The 19771-nt window shown below is 41.0% G+C and overlaps 1 long non-coding RNA gene across 1 annotated transcript in view; it reads left to right on the plus strand.

Moving 5' to 3' along the window:
- The window catches only part of LOC138424621 (uncharacterized), a 290785-nt gene that overhangs the window by 216445 nt on the left and 54569 nt on the right, over positions 1-19771 (plus strand). The window contains exon 3 of the long non-coding RNA XR_011250889.1: positions 5764-5915. This is a non-coding gene — a long non-coding RNA (uncharacterized lncRNA). The remainder of the gene's footprint in view (positions 1-5763; positions 5916-19771) is intronic.

Here is a 19771-nt window from a genome sequence, read left to right on the forward strand (position 1 = left end):
ATAAATGCATGCAGGTTAAAGCCACCAAGTTTGTGGCAATTTGTTATAAAAGCCATAGAAAACTAATATGTAAACTAATCAAAACTCTCCTAAATGTCTGATGATTGCAAAATAAGTACAAAAATTGTTTTGATTGGAAACAAAATGTGGCAGTATCTAATAAAGTTAAAAATACATCTTCCATGTGACCCAGCAGTCTCATTGCTAGGTACTTAAACATTTATAAACTCAAATGTTTATTGCTGTTTTTTTTTTTTTTCACAAGTCATCACTGGTTAGTAGATAAACAATTCACAGTGGAATGCTCAGCAATCAAAAGGGGTGAACTCACTAATAAAAAGGGATACAGATGATAGCAAGGATGACTCTCAAATGTAACAGAGTGAAAGAAAGCAGACTCAAGTCTGTGTATACTCTGTGACTATGTTTATATGACTTTCTAGAAAAGACAAAACTGCTGGGACAGGAAACAGACTGGTTTCCAGGGACTGCAAGGGTGAGGAGGGTGATGGCAAAGAGGGTGACGGAACTGTATGTGATTGTGGTGGTGAGTCCATGGTTATATGTTTGTCAAAATTCATAGAGTTGTGTATCAAGAAAGAGAAAGCTTCACTGCTTGTAAATTTTACCTCAGTAAGCTTAAGTATATGTATAAACAGGCTGCCTCTGAAGTCAAGGAATCTAAGAAACTCTGTCTGTTTTTTGTATGTGTTCTTTATGGTTGTTTTGTTTTTCCTATAGTTGACATCTAATCTTACAGTGTTGTGGTCAGAAAAGATGTTTGAATTGATTTCTTTATTTTTTTTTAATTTACCAAGGCCCAAAATGTGATCTATCCTGGGGAATGTTCCACATGCACTTGAGAAAAAAGTGAAATCTATTGTTTTTGGATGAAATATCCTATAGATAGGCATCAGTTAGGTCCAGCTGGTCCAGTATATTATTGAAAGCTTGTGTTTCCCTATTAATAAACCCTGTATATTGAGTCCCATTTCTGTTGTTTCATGAGAGTTACTTTTTAGAAAAAGGAATTTTAGAAATAGAATTTTAAAGATCATTATTCAGATTCCTTTTTGTTTCAGAATCTTTTCCCCAAATAGTATTATTAAGTAGATACTGTACGCCATAACACTATAGCTAGTGCTTTACTTCTTTTAACCCATAAGACATTCCTATAAAAAGAGTATTTTTTAATAATAAAAAATGTTAATTATAGAGATGTGCAAGTGGAAGAGGTTATTTAACTTCACACAGCTGCCAGTGGTAGAGTAGACATTCAAGCTCTGTCATTTGGATTCTAGAGGACACTCTTGTAACCATTACATTGCACAGTCATTTTTTAAAATGAAAGCCTTAAAAAAGAACTACATGTGGAGCTGCTCTGGTTGCTTAATATGTTTGTGTGTATGTAGTGGAAGTAGGGGGTCTGGATCTTGGTGGTGGTTTCACAATAACAGTATAACTTGAACACTACAGATCTGGTCCAATGATATGATTATATAAGAAGGAATTTGCAGCCCAGAGAGGTCCAGTGACTTGCTCTAGGTCACACAGCTGGTTAGTGACCATCGCAAGTCACTCTCCTCACACCTGGTCAAGTATTCCTTCCCCAGTTCACAACAGAGGCCCCATTTTTAATACAAATATCTATCCTTTTAACCCATGCAAGACCAGTCCAATAGAAAATTTATCAAGTTGGATTTCCCCTCTTGATGCCATGTTTTTCCATTTAAAAAATAAATAAAAGCACATTCAAAGGAGAAACATTGCTCCCAAAGAGATGAGTCAGGGAAAGATAAATAAAGACCCACCTGATTCTAAAATCTGGGCTTTACAATCCTCCATTCTTCTCTTTCTTTGGGATGGTGTTAACTACATGTTTTACAAGCCCAGTAACCTATATTAGATTTTATAATGGAGAACTGAATTGAATTTGCATTTCAGAGGCAGCACTTGCTTGCATTCTCCCTTCTGTTCAAAGCCTCTTTCTGTCCCTGTGAAGCCTGCAGTGCACTGGAACCCCACATGCACATGATTTCCACTGAGGACTGCACAGCAGACCCAGCTAGGAACAAAGACCCAGCTGATCTTCCTCCAAGTAAATCCCAGGAAAATACTACAGCAGTTGATAAAGAAACACAGACCAATTAAGAGCTCAATATAGTAAGGTGCTAAAAAAAAAATGAAGAATGTCAATTTCACTGTACATATTCTCACATTACAGAAGAACAAATGGATTTCTACATTGTTTCATTACACAGGGCAAAAATAAGGATCGGTGGCTTTAAGCACCTTTCAACAGAAGGTGGGTGCAGTATGGGCTCAGTGAATTATGTGAGTCTGAATTCCAAGGTTCCACTGACCTTCTGGATCTAGTCCAGAATATCCCGTCAGCACATCTTTTGTCAGTGATGTATAGTGTAGATGTACTTGCTTCAGTCATTCAGTATTTTATTGAGCACCTACTATGTGCCAGAACCAGGCTTAATGTTTTCCGTCCATTATCTCACTGAGTCCTGTGTAACGTTCCTAGATACAATCATTGTTATTCTTGGTTTTGTTGTTTTATCTTTTCATTTTGACTCTATTATGATTTTAAAGATGCTGAAGAGATTAAGTATATTGCTCAAACTCACATGTTTATTAAGGAGTGAAATCAGAATTAAGCATGTCCTTAGTCACTCACTTGTGTCCAACTCTTTGAGACCCCATAGAACTGTAGCCTGCTAATAAGCTCCTCTGTCCATGGGATTTTTCAGGCAAGAGTACTAGAGTGGCTTGCCATTTCCTCCTTCGGGGGATCTTCCAGACCCAGGGATCGAACCCGCCTTTCCTGTGTCTCCCTCAGTGCAGGAGGATTCTTTACCTGCTGAGCCATCAGAGAATTAAACACAAGACTCTCTGATTCTAAAAATGCTTTTTTCTGTGGATTACATTATCTTCAGAAGTAGATGTGGAGGCAGAATAGCAAAATCAAACTAAGCTGACCAAGAATATCAACTTTGCCATCCAAACCTGAACTTGTCTTACTCCTTAGTCATTTCTAATATGTTTATTCGACTTGGCTAAGACATTAAAAAATTATTAATATCCAAATAATACTAGCATCAGCAAACTCTGAAACCATGCAGTCTAACTCCCTTATTTTGTAAACTAATTCTTTATTCCACACATGTTTACTGAGAATCTGTTATCAGATGCACAGTGCTGAGGGTACGCAGTCTCCAAGCCCTTGAGCAGATTGCAGTGTAATGGAAGCAAACAACAGGAATACAGATCATTTGGAGTCCTGGCACTTTGAGAGAGATGACTGGTAGGGGGTTTAGTAGAACACAAAGAAAATAACCGTGTGGTATAGATTTGGGGGGTCTAGGAGAAGGTTATGTCTTTGCTGAATTCTGGGAAGGACACAAAAGAAGATAGCAACTCAGAAGGACTGGCATTAAGGCCCCAGGGAAAAGGGGCTTGAATTAAACATCTAAGAACTATACTGTCTGAATTTGACCTCTCCTTCTTCCCAGTCCCACAAAGAGGAAGAGAGGATGGTGGCATTAGACACATGCAGCCAGAACTCTGGGCCAGGGCTCTAGGAATCTAGACAACCACAAGGACCAGGTGAGAAGGATAAACATATATTAATACAAGCAGTGTTTGGTGGGAGCGACTGTGGTTTGTGTGGTATAATTTATACCTCTCATAAAAATTCAAGGGAGGGAAGCCTCCTACACTATTGGTGGGAATGTAAACAGTATGGAGAACAGTATTTGTTGTTACTGACTTTTAGCTGCTGTCTTGTGAGATTCTTTGTGACCCCATGGAGTAGTCTGCCAGGCTCCATGAGATTTCCCAGGCAAGAATACTGAGTGAGTTGCTATTTCCTTCTCCAGGGGATCTTCCTGACCCAGGGATTGAACACACATCTCTGCGCTGGCAAGGAAATTCTTTACCACTCAGCTATCATGGAAGCCTATGGAGAACAGTATTGAGGTTGCTTTAAAAGTGAGCAAAAAAAGAGAGTTATCATATGATCCAGCAATCCCATTCATGGGCATATATCTAGAGAAAACCATAGTTGGAAAGGATACATATACCTCAGTGTTCATTGCAGCACTATTTACAGTAGCCAGGATGTGGCATCTGAAATGTCCTGTCAGCAGAGGGATGGAAGAAGATGTAGTATGTGTATGTGGTGGAGTGTTACTCAGCTGTCAAAAACGATGAAATGATGCCATTTGCAGCAACCTAGGAGAAGGTGATGGCATTCCACTCCAGTCCTCTTGCCTGGAAAATCCCATGGACAGAGGAGCCTGGTGGGCTGCAGTCCATGGGGTCGCAAAGAGTCGGACAAGACTGAGCGACTTGCCTTTCACTTTTCACTTTCATGCATTGGAGAAGGAAATGGGAACCCACTCCAGTGTTCTTGCCTGGAGAATCCCAGGGATGGGGGAGCCTGGTGGGCTGCCATCTATGGCGTCACACAGAGTTGGACACGACTGAAGTGACTTAGCAGCAGCAGCAGAGTTTGTCATACTGTGGGAAGTAAGTTAGAGAAAAACAAATGTATGATATTGTTTATAGTGGAATCTAAAAAAATGTTACAAATGAATTTCTCTCTGAAACAATTACAGATGTAGAAAATGAACTTACGGTTACTAGATGGGTAAGGGATTAGAGGAATAAATTAGAATTTTAGGATTAACCCGTATACCCTACTATATTAAAAAAAAAGGATAATTATTAAGTACCTTCTGTTTAGCAGAGGGAACTCTACTCAATATTCTATAATGGCCAATATGGGAAATAAAAAAAAGAAAGAGTGGATATGTTATTTATATGTTATACATATTTACATATGTATAACATGAAATCAAAAGGTGCTTGCTCCTTGGAAGGAAAACTTTGGAAAATCTAGACATTGTTTGAAAAAGCAGAGATAAATAGTCAAAGCTGTGGTTTTTCCAGTAGTCATATAGAGATGTGAGAGTTGGACCATAAAGAAGGCTGAGCATTGAAGATTTGATGCTTGTGAATTGTGTGCTGGAGAAGAGTTAAACCAGTCAATCCTAAAGAAAGTCAGCCCTAAATATTCACTGGAAAGACTGATGCTGAAGCTGAAGCTCCAGTGCTTTGACCACCCGATGTCAAGAGCTGACTCACTGGAAAAGACCCTGATGCTAGGAAGGACTGAAGGCGAAAGGAGAAGGGGGCTGCAGAGAAAGAAGATGGTTAGATACCATCACTGAATCAATGGGCAAGAGTTTGAGCAAACTCCAGGAGCCAGTGAAGGACAGGGAAGCCTGGTCTGCTGCAGTCCATGGAGCTGCAAAGAGTTGGACACGACTTAGCGACTGAACAGTGATGGCAGCAACATAACTGATTCACTTTGCTATACACTTGAAACTAACACAACATTGTTAATCAACTTAGCCCAATAAATTAAAAAAAAAACTCAATAAATAGGCAAATGGGCAAGGACACTTGACAATTATTTTAGGTTGCCTGGTATATTTATCCTCTGTCAAACTTGCTGGGGTAACAGAATCTAACTCTTGACACGAGGGTAGGTGCTGGACTCCGAAATCGTCAGTTGCAGTGCTTGGTTGTCCTGGACACAGCTGTTGGCTCAAGCAGAACCAGCTAGAGGACTTCTCTGGGACCAATACACAGAAATTGAAAAGAGACCTTATCTTATCAGTGAGGTTTCTAAACCGGAAGGAAGTGAATCTAGAATAATAATAGCCATTTATTTTCCTTGCCTTACAGAGAGCCTGCCTTCAGTCTGGATCCAAGCAGAGACCTGGGAAAAAAAGACGTGGAGTCTTAGCAGCGCGAATTTCCTAATCCAGCCCGTAAAGCTCAGGTTCCTACAGTTCTTCCTCCAGTTTTCTGAGGCACTCCCACGTCTCTCCCAGCTGGTGAGTCAGTGCATCCCTTTCTTGTTGATTGACATGTTTTAGATGAATTTGAGATGGATAACTTGTAATTGAGAGTCCTGAAAAATAGAAATGACTAAAGAAGAAATTCAAATGTCATTGTATGTATGTGAAGTTCTTTATTATGCTAAAAATTTAAAAAGTGAAGCGAAACAGTTAATATCATTAGTTCTCTATCAAAGAAAAGAAGACCAAAAGGTACAATGATACTTGGGACTCGTTAGGGTACAGGAGGTGAGCTCTCATAAAGTCATGGTGGGGGTCTAACTTGAAAAGCCATCTGAACATATGTAATCAGTGTGTGTGAAAAGTACCCTCCTTTTAATCTAGCAATTCCTCCTCTAGTAATGGATTCTGAGAAAGTAATTGTATAAGCTTACAAAGTTGTATATGTACAGGAATATTTATTGCAGAATTGCTCCTAATAACCAAAAATTGGAATAAGTCCAAATGTCCTTTGGGTTTTGCTTTTTTTTGTTTTTGAGGTAACATTTGATTTGTAACATATGTGTTATGTATACACCATTATAGTTTTACTGCTGTGTACCCTAGAATATGCTCACCACAAAAATTTTTTTCTCTGTCAGCCCCATACAGTGGTTCCTCACTCCCCCAAGCCCCTTTGCCTTTGGGAACCTCTACTCTGTCCTCTGTATCTATTTGTTTTTTGTTTTTGCTTGGTTTGGTTTGTTTTTTATCAGTTGTTTATTTTGTTTTCTTTCTTTCTTTCTTTCTTTTTTTAATATCAGGGACACATGAACAGTGTTCCAGTTTATTCTTTTGTTTGTTTGTTTTTATATATTTTATTTTATTTTACTTTATTTTACTTTACAATACTGTATTGGTTTTGCCATACATCAACATGAATCCACCACGGGTAGGCAAGAATATACAATGGATTAAAGACAATCTCTTTAATAAGTGGTGCTGGGAAAACTGGTCAATCACTTGTAAAAGAATGAAACTAGAACACTTTCTAACACCATACACAAAAATAAGCTCAAAATGGATTAAAGATCTAAACGTAAGACCAGAAACTATAAAACTCCTAGAGGAGAACATAGGCAAAACACTCTCCAATATTTTGTTTTCTTTATTAGCTCTTTACTTCCACAATCGAGTGAGATAATACAGTATTTGTCTTTCTCCATGGGACTTCTTTCATTTAGCCTAATACCTTTAGGGTCCACCCAGTTGTCACGGATGGCAGGCTTTTGTCTTTTTATAGCTGAGTACTACTCCGCTGTGTGTAAGTATGTATGTGTATTTCTCACATCTTTATCCACACATACTTTGATGGGCACTTAGGTTGTTTCAAAATTTTGGCTTTTGTAGATACCTTTTCAGATTAGTGTTTTCATATGATTTGAGTAAAGACCCAGCAGTGGGACAATTGGGTCAGCTGATAGTTCTATTCTTACTTCTGAGGAATCTCCATATTGTCTTCCAGAGTGGCTGCGCCGGTTACATTCCCACCTGCAGTGCATGAGGGTTCCCTTTTCTCTACATCCGTTTCAAAATTCGTTATTTCATTTTTGTTTTTTTAAATAACCTTTGTCTTAGGTATGAAGTGACATTTCATTGTGATTTTGATTTGCATTTCCCTCATCATTAGTGATGTTGAACCTCTTTTCATGTACTTCTTGGCTCTCTGTGGGTATTTGTTGAAAAAAAATAGTTCATCTGTTAATTTCCCCCCATTGGGTTAGTTTGATTCTTTTGCTGTTGAATTGTATGAGCCCTTTATCTATTTTGGGTATTAACTCCTTATCTGATACATCCTCGGCCATTCAGTAGGTTATCTTTTCACTTTATTGATGGTTTCCTTGCTGTGCAGAAGTTTTTTAGTTTGATGTAATCCCAATTGTTTATTTACTTTTGTTTCCCTTGCCTGAAGAGAGACATCTAGAAAGATATTGTCAAGACCAGTGCCAAGGAACATATTATATATGTCTTCTTCTGGAAGTTTTATGGTTTCAGGCCTTATATTCAAGTTTTTAAACCATTTTGAGTTAATACGTGTGTATGGTGTGAGTTAGTTGTCTAGTTTCATCTTTCTGCATTTGGCTGTCCAATTTGGGGGAGGGGGATTGACTTTTTAAATGATGATGTGATGATAGAGTGGAATCCTATTCAATGATTTTAATCATTAAGGCAGATCCTTCTGTAGTGACACTGGAAGATGTCTTCAATGTGCTGTGATGTAATCAAAGCATAATATAGAATAGGAAATATAGTGTGACCTATTTTCATTTAAGATGTATATGTTTATATGTATGCATAAAAAATCTGGAAGGACTCATGACTGAGGATAAGGAGGGAAATTTTACATCTGAGTTGTTTAAATAGTTCATAAAAAATACACTATTTAAAATACAAAAATATGTTCCCATATTCATATGGGAGGAAAGGATATACGAAAAGGATTAGACCAGTAGCCTTAGGAATAATCACATCATGGAAAAAGTGAGCTACTTAGGCTTTAGTTAAGCCTTCTGCAAATACAGAGTAGCTACAGACTGACAGATAAGATTTGGAAGTAACCTGTCAAATTTTCGTATGATCCAAAACATAGGGGCTAATCTGGAGCTGGGTTAAATCACCACCCCTTTCCCTCCTTCTGTGCCAAGCATACCACCATTAGGAGTAGACCTGGAGGCCCAGCCCCTGCTCCACTAACAGCAGCTTTGATTTACCTAATTCAGTTAGCAACTCCCTCATTGGGATTTTGAGAACACTGCCATCTTTGCTTAGAGGACAGAGAGGGTTTAGGTTTCCCCACTTTTAGGTTGAACCATTTGAAATGGCCACCACTGAGCTAATTCAATTTATAGGAAGGTCAACCCATAGTTCATCAAAACACACTCTAATACAGAAGTTTATAGTTTATACAGTCTGTATGAAATGATGTCTTCAGGAGCTCATAACTACTAATCAAGAGTATATCTGGTCTGAGTGGGTATCTAGTCTTCCAAGTTTGGGTGATGTGAACAGTCATGGTTGCACGATCTGAACTGTGTGCATATGTTAACCTTATTTCAGAATGATTGGTAGAAACTCATTTAAAAGCTCTGCTCCAGCCTCTGCTGCCACCCTCCACCCCCTCCCTTACCTCCACACCACTCCAGGTCCTATCCCAGCTCTCTTTTTCACACTTACCAAAAGAAGCTTTGAGAGTATCTTGTTGTTTTTACTTCAAAGGACTGTTAAATACAGAGGCAAGGCATAGAAATCAAACTGTGGAGGTTCTCAGAAGCTAAAGTATGCTCTGTCAAAGATGTGAGAGCAAAGCTAAATCAAATAATAACTTGTACATTTTAGGTGGCCTAAAGTTATAAATTGCAAGGCAGCAAAGATAATTAAGAATAATGTTCAAAAAGGTAGAATCAACATAAATCATATAAAAAGGATAACAAGTTTTATCACCCAAACCGATTTTGAGACAGGTTTTAGGTTGGATATGTTTGGAAGGCACCAAAGCGGATGATTAGATATGATATTCAGCTTAATGTGCAGGAAAAGCAATTGGCATGAAGCAAATCAGCTTCCTGACTCTAATGCAGGGAATGTGGAGGGGTTTATTAAATATAAAATTAAATTTAGATTTATAGCCGCTATTGATTCACTAGAAAGAAACTGACATTATCATATCATTATTTTTTAATTTCTAGCTTCAGATGCCTTATTAAACAAACAAAAAATAGACTGAAAGACAAAAGTTGGCATCAGTTTCAGAATAATTTTTGCCTTTTTCCCTTAATTATTTCAATCTATATTCATTTATTCCCTGCATCGGTGTCACAGGGAGCACACTGCAAATATAGAACATTATGTTAAGGTGTAGATGAGACACGGGGGGACGGCATTTTCAAATATTAACCTTCTTATATAAATGAACCAAGTTATTAACATTTTAAAAGATCTCTCCATGACCGATGGTGTTCGAGGCAATAGAATATGTCTAGAGAGAGTAGTGCTGGGTGTTAGTTTCCTAGGTGGAGGTTCCTGAGCAAATCGAGAGGCACTGAGGCACAAGGATGAGCAGAGAGGACAGACATGGCGTTATCCAGCGGGTTGTCATTGCCAGATCCGGGGTGACTAGAACTCAGCTGCCTCATCCTGGAAGATGCTGCTGAGTCCTGGTGTGACAAGGCAGCGTCCCCCTTTCAGAGGGCTTCCCCTTTCTGCTGTGTTCCGCTACTGTCAGCCTAGAAGACCCAGCACAGAATGCAGATGCAATCAGTGTAAGGTAGAACCCTGGAGAGGAGTGTTCCTTGGGTTTCACCATGTAATAGGAGGTGGAAAAAACAGCTTAAAAACCTGAAATGTGATTAGGTCGTGAATGTGGAGCCAGCTGGAGAAACTGAGGAGAAAGAAGAGCTGTGGCCTAAACTGGAATAAGCCAGCTGCTGAGTTTCCATGAATGGTGAGTTTATTTTCCAGAGTCATCTACCAGGAAACCCCTCGTCATTGCTCAGGGCTGTCAGAAGTCCCAGATGCTCCTTTCCCACCGCTGTATGGGGGCAGACCCATCTGTCGCTTCTAATCGAGCCCTAAACCCTCAATCCGCAGGTGTGAATGTTGTTCCCTGGTGCTATTCCCACCTGACTGAACTGACAAGGCGTCATGCCTTGGCCCCCGACTCAAGTTGCTACAGATACCCTCCAGCTAGCGCACGTCTAGTTGTCACCACCTTGAGGCCGCCTTGTTGTGCCACCTCCACCCTGTCAGGGAAACAGCTCAGTCCTCCCCTGCTCTGGGGGTCACAAGAGAGCCTCTTTCTTCCCTGGAGAGGTTGGAATGAGAATGGTTTAAGGCAGATGGGCAGGGATTGGTGTTTTATCTTGACCATTTGCTAAGATTGTTAGCACTAGGGAGAAAAGGAGTTTCTGATCCCTTTCCAACACCTCGGCCCCAGCTGAGGAGGCCTTCCCGGCTCCAGTGAGCCCCAGGCCACGTACACATAATGGCAGCATTTGCTACAGAGTGTGCCTGTGATACGCTTTGATAAACGGCCAACTGAAGATAGCCAGGATAGTTTTCAGTGGGATAAATATATATGTGATGACTGTTTGAGTCACATACCTATCATATTGCATCAAACTCACGAATTTATGGGTCGTGTAGGATGAGGCTGTGGTGGAAGTGATGAGTTTATTTGAAGAGTAAAATTGCAGGAGTTATGTGTGTGCACCTGCTCAGTCACTGAGTCGCGTCTGACTCTCTGTGACCCCATGGAGTAAAGAGCCCACCAGGCTCCCTCTGTCCATGGGATTCTCCAGGCAAGAATACTGGAGTGGGCTGCCACTTCCTTCTCTAGAGGCTCTTTCTGACCCAGGGATCAAACCTCCATCTCCTGCATTGCAGGCAGATTCTTTACCAATGAGCCACTAGGGAAGCCCCCTCAAGAGGTACAGAGATATTGAAAAATACTGAAGGGCTATGTTAATGACTCCTGGAGAAGGAAATGGCAACCCACTCCAGGATTCTGGCCTGGGGAATCCCACGGACAGAGGAGCCTGGTGGGCTACAGTCCATGGGGTCACAAAGAGTCACACAGGACCGAGTAACTGAGCACACTCATGACTGGAGGTCAAGAACGCTCACAGTAAAGGATTTAAAGAGCATGGGTGAGACACGACTGGCCTGAATGGTTTCACAAGGAGCCTTTTGTGCAGTTGGGCTCTTGATCTTATATACTGCCCTAGAGATTGACGTGATTCTAGGTTGAGGCAAACTTTCCTTTGTCCAAAACACTCGGTACATCCCACTTCATGAGCCAGCACTAGAATGCAGGATAAAGATGAGTTCCAGTTGTGTTTGCCAACTTGGGACCCAAGTTCAAGCTTCTCCCTGGGCCCCACAAACATGAAAAGCTTGAGGACGCTTCTCCCAATATCGTAGTGCCTTGGGGCCCCTCATTCTAGGGATGGCTCTGTGGACTGCTGCTGCAGAACCTGGTGGGGGAGGGACTCACTGAGGGACACAAAGATGAGTTCCCCCACCCACTCCAGTGGGGAATCAAGGCAGTTTGGCAGGACTGTCTTCTGTGGATCCAGAGGAGGGAAATTTTTTTGCAATGGTATCATTTGGTATTAATGGACATGAACTTGAGCAAACTCTGGGGGATGGTGGAGGACAGGGAAGCCTGGTATGATGTAGTCCATGGGGCTGCAAAGAGGTGGAACAGCGTAGCAACTGAACAACAACAACAGTGTTGATACTCGGTGTCAACATTTAGCGTGATCTTCTGACTGAGGATCTGCGGAGTGATGTGTGAAAATATTCATGGATAAACATCGATACAGACACTCAGAAAGTTTACTTCTTTTCTTCTTGGTTTTGGACTTTGTTGAAACTGCTTGATGTTTTATGTCTAGTAAGTGAGGAGATCCTGAGTACTAATAGACAATACCTGTGTCTTAAGTGTATTAGTTTCCAAGTGCTGCTGTAACACATGGCCACAGGGTTGGTGGCTTATAATAGTAGGAACATAGACTTCTCTAGTGGTCCAGAGGCTAAGACACTGCACACCCAGTGGAAGAGGCCTGGGTTTGACCTCCAGTCAGGGAACTAGATCCCACATGCCACAACTGAGGATACCGACTGTGCTGCAGCTAAGCGGCAGGCATAGCTAAGTAAGTATAAAATAATAGGAACATAATCTCTCACAGTTCTGCAAGTTCAAAATCAGTGTGTCATTGGAACTGTATTTCCTCTGGGGAGAACCCATGTCTTGCCTTCTGTAGTTTTCTGGGTAGTTTTTGGCATTCCTCAGCGTTCCTTGACTTGTGAGAAACACAGTCAACAGGGGTGGGTGTGTGGGTGTGTGGGTGTGTGTGTGTGGGTGGATGTGTGTGTGTTTACACAGAGATGCATATGCCCACACACAAAGGAGAAAGACACATAGAAGAGAAGCCTTCAGTAAACTGTAGTAGTAACATCAGAGATCACTGATAACAGATTGCCATGACAAATTTAATAATATTGAAAATGTTAGAAATATTGTTAGGGTTACCAAAACATGACACAGAGACATAAGCAAATGCTGCTGGAAAAATAGTGCCAATAGACTTGCTTGATGTACAGTTGCTGCCAACCTTCAATTTTTGGGGGGAAAATGCAATATTTGCGAAGCTCAGTAAAGCAAAATGCAATAAAATCAGTTATGGTATGTCTATGTATAGATATATGCATATGTGTGTGTGTGTATATATATATATATATATGTAGAGAGAGAGAGAGAGAGAGAGAGAGAGAGATTGACTGAGAGATTTATTTTAGGCAATTGACTGATGCTATACTGTGGGATGCTTGGTGAGTCCAAAATCTTCAGGGTGGGCCAACAGGCTGTAGACTTACGAAGAAGTTGTAGTTAAGTCCAAAAGTAGTCTGCAGGCAAAATTCCTTCTTGCTTGGAGAAGATCAGTAGTCTTTGTCAATTAAGACCTTTAATTTGCCTGGATAAGACTCACCCACATTATGGAAGGTAATCTGCTTTATTCAAAGTCTGCTTATTTAAATATTAACGCATCCAAAAACACTTCCTAGAAAAATCTGGAATAATGTTTAACCAGATATTGGGCACCATGTTCCAGCCAAGTTGACACATGAAATTAACTGCTAATTTCACACAGGGATTCAGATGTGGATATACCTTTGGGAGCCATTATAAGCCTACCACAGTCAATAATAAATTCTAGGCACTGTTCTAAGCTACCACAGTCAAGAATAAATTCTAGGCACTGTTCTAAGCTTTTATATATATTAACTCTATATTTACAACAACTACTGAGGTAGAATTGATTTATTATCTCACCTTACAAATAAAGAAACTGAATCAAAGAAAATAAGGAATTTGACGAAAATCACACGGTTTGTAAGTAATAGAGTCAGGATTTGGACTCAGAAAGTCTGATTTAATCTGTCAAGTTTGGATGAAGAGATCATCTTTCTGGTGAATCTCCATCTTTGTTGTGTCATGGATCTTTGGATGACCTTTGGTATTGCGTACTTCTGCTGGATTATTTTTTTTTACACTGGCTAGTTCATGACATGAGAATGAGAAATACTACGGGTGAGACAGTAGTCATTTCTCCTTTCTCCTCTTCTTTCTCTTCCTCCTACTGCAGTGATTGCCTTGCACGCTGTTTGGCTTTTTATACCTGCCTTGATCGTGGCTCTGCCTTCCTTTGACATTTGATAAACACTTACCCAGTCTTGTCTCATGTCAGGTGCTGGGGGCACAGTGAGAACCCTGTGTTTCACGTCAGTGCTAGTAGCTTCCTCCACATGTCATTCCATCATCTCTCCACCCCCTCCACCAGCAGATGCCAGAAGCTGGCTCAGAGGAGCTAAGAAGAAACCTGCCCTCTGACTGAGTTCAGACCTGAAGGGGTCAGTGAGATGCTTTGAGTATCTACTGATCTTGGGAGAAGATAGCTAGAGGGTTAAAGTATTTATAATCATCCAGGCCTTTCCTTATCTCAAAGCCTGGATATGGCCTGGAAATCTAGCAGGTGACAAGTATCAGCTGGACAATGCAAGTCAAGATTCAGGGAGAGCTTAGGCAGCTTTATGCTGCTTCTCCTTCTCAGGCTTCCAGCAGCACAAAGAGAAACTCCATCTTCTTAAACTGAAACTTCATGAAATTAAGGAGTTTTCAGTATCTGTGTCTCTTGTCCTAAAAACTTCTTTTGAAAGATTGAGATTTTAATAGCTAAGTGTTTTGGACTTTCTGTTAGAATTAAAGTTTAATGAGAATCTTGTTTTATTTCAGTAGGGCTTCTGTTTTCCAAGTGTTTTCATACATGTGATCTAGTTCAGCCTCACAACAACCCCACTGGACAGATAAGACAGGAAGGTGTCTCATTTAATGGATGAGGACACTCAGACTGGGTGGAGTGAAGTACCCAATAAAATCTGAACAGTCAGAGCAGGCACCTCTATTTTAGAAAGATAAGACTTGCCATGGTCCCTTAGCATCTCTCCACCATCTAAATGATTTTCTAGAGCTGAGTAAGTCCAAAGAGTTCATTGAATAAATTTAGATTATTGAATATGACGTGACATATTCTATGCAAAAAATTAAGTATATAGTTTCAGTTCACTATAACCTGTTATGATACAATGAGGGAAACTTAAATTAATTTTTATTGCACTTATTTTACGTAGTGCAATCTGATGACAGGAAGTGAGCCACTTGGGTAAAACTGCTGCAATCTGACCCGAGTTATTGGTCAATCTTTAAGCCATAGCTATAGGGTTTCCCTGATGGCTCAGAGGTTAAAGCATCTGCCTGGAATGCAGGAGACCTGGGTTCGATCCCTGGGTTGGGAAGATCCCCTGGAGAAGGAAATGGCAACCCACTCCAGTACTCTTGCCTGGAGAATCCCATGGAGGGAGGAGCCTGGTAGGCTACAGTCCATGGGGTCACTAAGAGTCGGACACGACTGAGCAACTTCACTTTCACTTCACAGATGAATATAAAATGTGCCCTTTTTACCTGGGAAAATGTGAATACATATTCTAAATGGAGTGTTTTAGAGTGGTGTTGTTACTATCATATTATTTATGCTAACAGTTTTTTAAATCAAGTTTTCCCAGAGCTTCTAGAGCGTGTGGACCCCACATATGGAGATACTTACATACCTACGCTCTAACAGCTAAAAGTGTAAATTGTGGTATTGTACCACTTGCATATATCAGCAGTAAACTCTGTGACTGTAGGTAAATTACTTCTCTCTAAAAATTGTCTTCATTTCCAGAGATAGGAAATTAATCATCTGATCTGTCTCCTGGACTTGTTTTGAAGATTAAATGATATAAGAACTGGAAAATGATAGGGATAATCACTTGCCCATGGTTAAGGCACAGCACTTGCTACCTATTATTGTTATCATTCACAGGACAGTCTCATCTACCCAAAGTGGCCTAGGTAACAATGCAAACAATATAAAAGAGAACCAGAGGGAAAAAATCAAAAGGCCTGTGTATTTCTTCCCTACCGTTGCTGTAACAAATTACCACAGATCTAGACACAGAAAACTGCATAAATTAACTTACAGTTCTGGAGATCTGAAACCTAAAATCAGTCTCACTGAGTTCAGATCAAGGCGCCAGCAGGCCTGCATTCCTTCTGGAAGGCGCCAGCAGGCCTGCATTCCTTCTGGAGGCTCTAGGAGAGAATCTGATCCCTTGTCCCTTCCACCTTCTAGGCTGATCTTTCTTCCATTCCTTGACCAATAATGCCTGGTCAAGTTTCACACTGACACTCCTCCTTGTGGTCAAGTATCTTTCTGCCTCCCTCTTATGATTACGTTGGGCCCACCCAGATAATCTAGGATAATCTCAAGATTCTTAATCATATTTGCAAAGTTTCTGTGTAAGGTAGCTCATATGTTTGAAGGTTTAGGATATGGACATCTTTGGTGGGAGGGGGTATTTTCAGCCTCCCAAAGTTAATTTCCAGTATATACCATAATGGGCTTCCCTGGTGGCTCAGATGGTAAAGCGTCTGCCTGCAATGTGGGAGGCCCGGGTTCGATTCCTGGGTTGGGAAGATCCCCTGGAGAAGGAAATGGCAATCCACTCCAGCACTCTTGCCTGGAAAATCCCATGGACGGAGGAGCCTGACAGGCTATAGTCTATGGGGTCGCAAAGAGTCAGACACAACTGAGTGACTTCACTTCACTTCACTTCATATACCATAATAGGCATATGTTAAAAGTTCAGAGACTCCATTCATTGGAGAGTTCTAACTCAGAGCCTTCTTTCTCTAAATTTTGGTGCTGTTCTAATCAACTTGGGGCTCGAGTTCCTAGTAGCCCATTGCCAATTAGAAATAGTCAATCAGGAAAACAAGGCTTCCCTAGTAACTCAATCTGTAAAGCATCTGCCTGCAGTATAGGAGACTGGGTTCAATCCCTGGGTTGGGAAGATCCCCTGGAGAAAGAAATGGCAACCCACTCCAGTATTCTTACCTGGAGAATCCCATGGACACAGGAGCCTGGTGGGCTACAGTCAATGGGGGTCACAAAAGAGTCAGACATGACTTAGTAACTAAACCCCCAATCATCCTGTATCTGGAAGAGACCTGGGATTAGGACCTGTCTTTGCCCGCCTTCCAGTGACCAGATCATACTCACATGCCTGCCTTCCTTAGCAAACTCAAAGGAAGGAAATATTGGCTGATGCCCAAGAGGAAAAAGAAAAAAAAAAAAAGAGTTTCATCCGTTTATACCAGCATCTGTCACATTCTCCAGCTATTGTAATAATCCAGTTTAGAAATGAGGACAGAGGAGGGTCCAAGAGGGTAATAAACACTGAAAAGGAATTGAGACACAGCTAAGATAAGCTCCCACTTTATAGTCTGCCAAAGACCCATAGAGAAGAGTAGGGAAGGCCTGAGCATCTGACCATCAGTGACTTAGCCTGACTAGGCTTAGACAGAGAGCCTTGGAGGCCAAGCCAGACTGTCTCCTGGAAGACCTCACAATGACTGTGGAATCCCAGAACCAGTGAACTCAGTTACACTAACTGTGCATAGAACTGTTCCCTCTGAGACAGCTTTCTCTGATGCAGTTCTCTCAAACTTACACTTTCAAAAAAATAAAAAGAACACTATTTTTTGGCCTGGACACACAGCTTTTGGGATCTTATTTCCCTGACCAGTGATCTAACCCATCCTCCTTGCAGTGAAAGCACAGAATCCTTTGGCCTGCCAGGGAAGGACCAAAAGGAATACTTTTTAAGTGAAGGAAAACGTTTCCATTTTGCTTTTCTGTAGCCAAATAGCAGATATCAAAAGCAGAAAGAAACTAGAAATCTGCGAATTGGCCTCAAAGGACATATTCAGTCTAGGGAGCTCTTAGGAAGACTGACTCCTCTAGGCACGATTCCTAGCACCTCTCTCTTCTTATCACAAAACTTCCCTGCTACTTTTAGAGGCAACCTCTTTCCTTCCATACTTATGATTCGTTTTAGGTAGGATTTGGAGTATCAGACTGCTTTATCTCTAGGTTTGGGCAGTAGGAAAATAAAACTTAAAAGCAAAGTTGCCTCCAAGTTACCAAATGTTTTGGTAAAGTAAAACAGTGAATGAGGAAAGAAAGAATCCAGACGCTCATGTAGAACATCAGGGTAGGGTGTCGATTGTAAAGCCTTGTGTAATCTTTTCAGCGTGTCTGAATAATTTAAATCAGAATATTAGAACCCATTATTTTCTATAGTATTAAAATAGCCATGAAAATATTTACTAGTCCACAGCCCAAGAGAAAAGTAGCAGGTGGAAATCACAGATTATGTTTGATGAAACGTGTATACTTAGGAGACATCTACATTTTAAAAAAAAAATTCGGCTTTCATGGAATTTTGAGACTAGAAAAGTATGAGCTTGTCTCAGTTTGAGAATTAAATCAGTAATAAATGAAACACAGTGATACAAATAAAAACCTCTCCCAGCCTTGGCACTGCAGCTTCAAGTTTGGAATGACCAAAGTACACACATTTACATTGGAATGACCCCCTATTGCCAAAGTAAGGTAACTGGATGAGCTTAATATCTGTGGATCTCTGTAATCAGAGAATTACCTCTGGAATCAATGAGTTGCTTTTCTGTGAAATGGGGGTTTGTAAATACAAATGAAATACTAGCTGTGAAAATCTTTTGAAAGGTCTAAAATACTGCGCAAATGCAGACTGTTAACATTTTCAGTCGATTTGTTCCTATTCCACAGAGGCCTGCTTGCTACCGATGAGGTATAACATGCCTGTTAGGATCAGATGTGGATTCAAATCTACAAGTTGCTAAACATCATAGCTTGGGCAAGTTCCCTGAGCTTTCTGTTCATCATATTTTGGGGGGAATGAGAGGAACTTCACAGTTAAGAAGATTAAGCAAGGAGGGTCTGGCACAGCGCTTCAGTTGTCAGTTTTATTCACTCACTGCCTCCCAGCATGAGGGTTGGCCGCATCCTTCTATGAAGGTGAATGTCCTCAGTGCAGGATTCGACACGTGACTACCAAATGGCTCAGAGATAATGAATCTATCTGCAATGCAGGAGACGTAGGAGATGCTTGCCAACGGTGATAGGAGACGTCGAACCTTACCAGAGGGACTGTTTTGTTAGCCTATCTAGCAGGCAAGCCCCTGTCTGAACCTCACAAAGCTCCTGAGTCTAAGAAGAAATTAGAAATGTTGAGGGCAGAGCTCTCCTGTGACTGTTCTACACTGTGATAATTCAGAGAGAGATAATTTGAGGGAGAGAAGGGTCAGGGTGGGAGGGAAAGAGTTTTCACTTCCGAAAGATACTGACTGGTCCTGGAGGCTCAACCTCAGGGACAGGCTTTCTTTTTGAAAACTGGCACTTTTCAAAAGCGTTGTGTGCCAACAACATTCCAAGCATGCTGGCTACTCTATGTCGATTAGCTCATGGAACTCTCAAATGACAACTTTATGAGGAGGTACAATTATCGCTGTTTCTAGGTCACCAGGCAGGTCATCCAGGTTTGAAGTCTATGGCAGTGACCTTGTGTCCTCAGGAACACCTCCTTCAGATAAGTCCACAGATAGACAAAGAACATGTTCCTCAGAGTGTGGGATGGTTGTTTGATGATAATTTTAAGTTGCTCATGATATCAGGTAGCATTGATTAACACAGTAAGAAAATGACTCACTTCCCTTTTATTGTACCACAGGAGGAAGGAATCTCTCAGCCTGGTGTTCACATCTCAGCTCCGCTCACGCTTGTTAGTCCCCCAGAGGGCAGACCTCAGGCTGATGAGATTCCTGTTGTCAGTGCCATCTTGCTAGAAGTTAACAGCTGTTCTGGCTTTCA

This window comes from Ovis canadensis, chromosome 19, assembly GCF_042477335.2.
Source record: "Ovis canadensis isolate MfBH-ARS-UI-01 breed Bighorn chromosome 19, ARS-UI_OviCan_v2, whole genome shotgun sequence".
Lineage (NCBI taxonomy): Eukaryota > Metazoa > Chordata > Mammalia > Artiodactyla > Bovidae > Ovis > Ovis canadensis.